The sequence below is a fragment of the Zingiber officinale genome, unplaced genomic scaffold (assembly GCF_018446385.1).
Source record: "Zingiber officinale cultivar Zhangliang unplaced genomic scaffold, Zo_v1.1 ctg169, whole genome shotgun sequence".
Taxonomy (NCBI): domain Eukaryota; kingdom Viridiplantae; phylum Streptophyta; class Magnoliopsida; order Zingiberales; family Zingiberaceae; genus Zingiber; species Zingiber officinale.
The window spans coordinates 243,923-249,922 of NW_024589859.1; positions in this window are offsets into that span (position 1 = coordinate 243,923).

The following is a 6,000-nucleotide window of genomic DNA, read 5'->3' on the forward strand; positions in this document are numbered from 1 at the left end:
CGGAGAGCGTCACGTCCCCAATATCTATCGACTCAGCGTTCGAACAAGATCATTTACCATATGCAAATATAGATATATTATATTCATCCAAAGCTAACTGCACAAATGGTTGAACATCGCAAAAGAATTCTCCTAGAAATATGCATATAACAAGATAAAGTGATGAGAACTCAGGAAATTATTGTTCACATACATGTTACAAAAGATGAACAGAGAATTAAAATTAGCTAAAAGTTGCCCTTTAAAGCCTTATATTTAGCATCTGAAAAGGAAAAATAATTGAAACCATAGCCCATACAACCAGTTGTTCATGCAGGTTTAAAAATGTTAACAATTAGAAGAAGTTGGAATATAGTAAATGTCTAGAATAGTAAAATCATTTTACCTTGGCCAACATGAGGGTTATATACTTGATCAAACTCATAATCCTTCTTAAAATTGGCAAGAGAATCATCACTGGTGTTTACTCAAACTGCGAACTCATCTAGAAGCTCAGGTATAGAAAAGACTTTCATCTTCGAAAGGTGGCCTTATATGACATATACTTTAACAATTCCTGAAATGGAAAAAATCTTAAAACATAAGAGGATTGCAATAGATTGTAACAAAGAAGTTATTTAGAAAGCAATATATAATATACCTAATTATACCATAATCCAATAGACATATCTTAATAATAAATAAAATAGATAATAGAAATATAATCTAAACCTAAGAAATGAAGGCAATGCCAGTATGGAAACCATTTGTGTGATGTTCAATGAAACTAAGAAATAACCCAACACATGAAACTACATTTGTAGAAAATTAAATGCAAGATAAAGAAAATAAGAAAATATCTAATGAAACTAAGAATGCAAGGAACCATAGAGCAATTAACAAAACCTAACCTAATAACATGCAAATTAAGAACGTAAACTCAATATAAACAATAAGCATTCAACCAAATGAAGCATTCAAAGATTCTAACATAAAGAAAATGTGAACTAAAGTAAGACAAATGATAGGGGCATTTCAATGACCACTTGGTGAGCATGAATTGCATTAAGCAAAGTGTGTGCAATTTAAACATGGAGGATCAAACTGATTACAAGCATTCAATATTGCAATTAATAATCAACAAAAATTAACCAACACACAAGAAATCAACCCAACCAAAAGAAATAACCCAGCACATGAAGATTAACCCAAGGATGGCGATTGTGTATGGAACTCCTCACGAATGAAGCTTTCGTTGAAGGATAGAGATCGAAAGTAGGATGTTCAGAGCTCGGATGATAAAGGAGCTTCTCTTCTCTTCTAACACATCTTCTCTTCTAACATAAAGAGAAGAGGGATGCCGGAAGATGAAGAGGGACCTCTTCTCTTCTAACCCTAAGAGAAGAGGATTGCATAAGCGAGAAGGGGTTGTCAGATGAGATAGAGGAGAGGAAGAGGGCTTCCTCTCTTCTAACCAAAAGAGTAGAAGGGTTGGATTACTCATCTTCTAACCCGAAGAGGGAGATGACCGATTGGATGGTTGAAGGAGGTTTGCTATCTCCTCTTATAACTTGAAGAGGAGAGTGAAAAGGGAGATGGAGCTCTGATTCCTCCTCTTCTAACTTGAAGAGAAGGTTGGCCGAAGATGGAGGTGGAACTAGCAGATTGAGGAGAGATTGGGAGGAGATGTTTTGGCGGCTTGGAGAAGAAGACTCCATGAGTTTGGATTGTGGAGGAGATGAGATGGAGGGATGGAGGAGATAAGGGGGAGAGGGTGTAAGTACCCCGTGGTAGTTTTGATGTGATCAACCAAATCAAATTAGGTCCTATTGTGGTTTGATGCCCTGTGTTTGTGTGTGTAGGAACATAAGAGCACAAGAGGTCGAGCGAAAGACGCAGCTAGCAAGAAGGACGATACAGGAGAGAGTCGATGGGCTCGGTACATTCGAGGGACGAGATGATGCAAAATAGTACGCTGGCGAATGAGAAGGAGGCACGCGACATTTCCGAAGGAAGAGAAGCCAGAGCTGAAGGTTGTTCGAGAAGGCTACAAAGTGAGTTCGGGTGAGCCCTATTCTAAATGGCCGAAATCACCCAATCGAGTGGAGTCAGAGCGGAAGACCCGGATGAAAAGTCAACTTCAGGTTGATTGGAGTCCATGAGCACGGAGCCACTCCGGGCACCCAGAGTCCGAGTGCTCGGACCGACTTGGTTCAGCTAGGGCGCCTTGGCGAGGCGCCCTTGAGCGAAAGCGGTCCGGGCGCCCCAAACCCTTCCAGGTGCCCGAACTAGAGATTTTATCCAAATCCATTACCATGTGATCTGTTGTAATGTGGATAAAATTTTATCCACGCCCAAGCACCTGGAACCCTTCTAGGTGCCCAGATCAATGCTATAAATATAACCCTGATCCCAATAGCTAAACACAACACTTGTAAACGATTCTGCTTACAGTTTAGCTTTGTAATTGAATGCTTTAACTATTGTAAGAGGCTTCTCCACCTGAAGAAGATTTATAGTGAGCTTTCAATGTCTTGGATAAGTAATCCCCTGATTGCAAACAAAGTAAATGATCTGCCTCTTCTTTTTTAAGTAGCTTCCTAATTCTGTTTTTGCAAGTGTTTATTAAATTATCTTGAAAAGTCGAGAAAGATGTTTATTTTTATTTTCAGGCAATTCACCCCCTCTTGCTGACTATAAGGGACCAACAAAGGGAATGGCCAACCGACGATGGTGAGAGAGGTAGCTACCGGCCATTAGTGAAGGAGAGGAAGAAGAGATGGCATCCCCTAAGTTGGCATGAGGAAGCTTCCTCCCATGCATCTATAAGAGGAGAGAATATAGGAAAATAGGGATTTGATCTTGACCATGCTTACCTTGTTTTCTTTTTTAATCTCATATGCGACATTTAGAAGCAGTTTTAATAGCTCCTAAAACCAACTTATAGAAGCAGTCAAATTAATCGCTTCTAAAGGTGTCCAACCCATTAATCATGAGATTGCATCTCCATAGTTTGAACATATTTAATTTCAAGTTGAGCTTGACTTTAGCCAATAACTCAAACAAGAACTTAAATTCTGGTTCTTACCATATTAACGGAAGGTGTAGGTTTTAATATTGGGTAAGGAATTTGGTCTCATCTACATCATGCAAATATTCTATCTATATGACATTATACGCATAACATAAATGATGACATGACTCATCGCACGCATGTCATAGATGATGATATGACACATCGTACGCATGACATAGCATGACACATCACACATACGACAAGATCTAATCATATTGCACGCATGACAAAATCTAATCATGTCATGATTAATACATCTTCATGGCATATAATAAGGTATGGATATGACATAAATTTAAATATATTATAATTCTATTTTAGAAATAAAAATATATTATAAATCTAATTTTAATAAATAAAAATTTATCTAATCAAATTATAAAACTAATTTTTATATTTAATTAACATATCTTATCTAGTATCATTCTATCAATTAAGAATCTATAATTATTTTAGAAATAAATTTCTAAATAATTTAGGAAATAAATAATTAATATTTTTTTAATTTATTATAGAATAATTTAAATTTATTTTTTCATGATTTTTAAATCTTTCTAAATTTTAGTATTTCCTAACAATTTTAAAAAAAATTCAAAAAATAGAGTATTTTAAGAAATCTGAGAAATTCTAGAAAAGATAATTACTATAATATAATTCAAAATATCTCAAATCTTTATTTTTAAATAATTTCAGAATATTTTCAAATTTTGTATTACCTAACAAATTATGAAATTTTCTAAAAAATAAATATTTCTTAAAATTCTAGAAATAATAATTTTTAAATTAATAGAATATTTTTAAATTTAATTTTCTAAAATTATTTTAGAAACTTTGCAAAAGTGAAATTTCCTAACAATTTAGTAAACTTCCAAAAATAGAAAAATTTTAATAATTCCATAAAAATCTAAAAATTAATTACAACACTAATTGCGAACAATAAAATAATTTTAGGATTATGTCGAAGCATGATCGGGCTCTAATACCACTATTGATATATGCCCCATGTGGTGTGTGCTAAAAACACGTTTCGTAAACATGCACAGCGGAAGACTTAATGATAAATAAACTAATTTATTACATCACGCACACCACATGCATGCAACATACAATTGTGCAAACAAGATCATAAACCAAAATGAAATTGAATAATAATTATTCTAAGTATACCTTACGGATGACCTATAACGAGAAGGGCATCAATCTTTTATGACGTTATCGAACCTCACCTCTATTTGTATCCACGCCGAGCTCTTTAAAACAACTCCAAGAGCACAAGCTTCGCCTTCAAAAGGTACTAGCCATGAGTAAAGGAGAAGGATCAAGAAGAGGAAGAAGAAGCAAAAGGAAGATCTTATACCTTTGGGTGGCTCACGACAACAAGAGGACCTCTTGTTGTGGTCGGCAGCAAGAGAGAGGGAGAGGGAGAGGGAGAGGGAGAGAGAGGTATTGGATTTAGGTTTTCAAAACCTAATCAAATCAATAATAAATTATGTATTAATTATCTCTTAACCATATCAATATATAATCCTCTTTAATGAGTTGGATTAGAAAGCCCAAATCCAACCCATTATACTTTAACCAAAAATTAGTCCATTAACCTCTTGGTTTTGTTCACAACTAAATCAAGTTAGTTCATGGTTAAACTAAATTGATTAATGACTAAACCTAATAGGGTTCAACTCTTTTAAAAGAGATGTGGTTCATCCGTGCTTCCATTCTGACAAATATTTCCATATTTATCTTATGTATGATTTAATCAAATATTTATCTCTTGATCTGAGAATCCTATTCTCTAACTTGTTTTGCGTCTTTTAGAGACTTGTAATATGTGTGACCCAATAGATTTCTAGTTTATCTTGGTCATCTATAATTAACTACTTAATTATGGAACGATCATAAGTGGCACCTAGTAGTACATCATGATCCCCAATTAATCAAAAAAATCACAGTTGATCTCAGAACTCATTTTGAACCCTTTAGCAGCTATAGTGAGTCATGTCTCATTCCTTTCACTCGTCTTATACCCACTTGGTTCAAGACATAGTCTATATGTATGCTCTAACTAGACTAATTACATCACATCTAGCCCAAGTAATACTTCCTCATTCTGTGGATTCAAATTACTCATACATGTGTATAAGAGTCTCATACTCTTAACATGTGATGCTTTGGTTAAAGACTTTTAGTAATAATCCTAACAAGTGACCATTGGGTATATACCTCCTTGCAAGGAATAGTGAATTCTCTGTGAGCTATATAAACACCTTCGGGCACTTTGACTTATACCCAATCATCACAGATCCACATCTCCAAGAGATACTTGTTTAAGATGTCAAAGTATAAGTCTCCATGACCAAGATGACTTGTATATCTCAAGTCAAAGGAAACATACACTCGAGTTACAGTAAGAACTTCACAAACATATCCATATATATAGAGAACTATATGAAGTCTTACAATAAGATACTCCAATGAACTAGTTACCATAACTAGCATCCACGTTTAATTCTCGACATCCCAACATCTCCAGCTAGTGAGAAACAACTGCTTGGTTGAACCAAGGAGTATGACCCATGTTAATCATATATAATTGATGATGTATGAATGCACCAATTCGACGACTAGGAAAATTCTAATAAGTTTATAATTGCACATGTAGAGATAATCATAAGTTGTGATCCAATCATAAATTCTCTCACGCTATGAATTATATTACGGGCATTTAGTAAATGAGTTTAAGATTATTCAAACATATAATACACACTTAAATAGTGAATCTATATTTTACGACATTCCTCAAAATCTGACACTAACACTTGGCCTAATGTCAATCACCACAGTGTCCTAAATCATAAGCATGGAGGTGACTTTCAAATATACTTTTTGGTAGAGCCTTTCTCAAATGATCCACTAGATTTCTTTCAATGGAAATTTTCTTGACTTGT